The following is a 217-nucleotide window of genomic DNA, read 5'->3' as shown; positions in this document are numbered from 1 at the left end:
AGGCACATTAAATTTAGTCTAAATTAGTAAACTGCTATTAATGAGATTGAGAATTTAATATGTCTTTTAAATGTTTATAGACACTTAATACTATTTCATATGGGTTGGAGGATATTTCTTCCATACCAGTTTGAAGGAAATTTCTATCCAAAAATAAATCTATGGGTATCTTAAAATATCATCGATTTCTTTATTTCTTTTTTTTTAATTCATTAAT

Source organism: Corylus avellana, chromosome ca1 (genome assembly GCF_901000735.1).
Source record: "Corylus avellana chromosome ca1, CavTom2PMs-1.0".
NCBI lineage: Eukaryota > Viridiplantae > Streptophyta > Magnoliopsida > Fagales > Betulaceae > Corylus > Corylus avellana.
The sequence above is the reverse complement of the archived record's forward strand: the minus strand, read 5'-3'. Positions refer to the sequence as shown.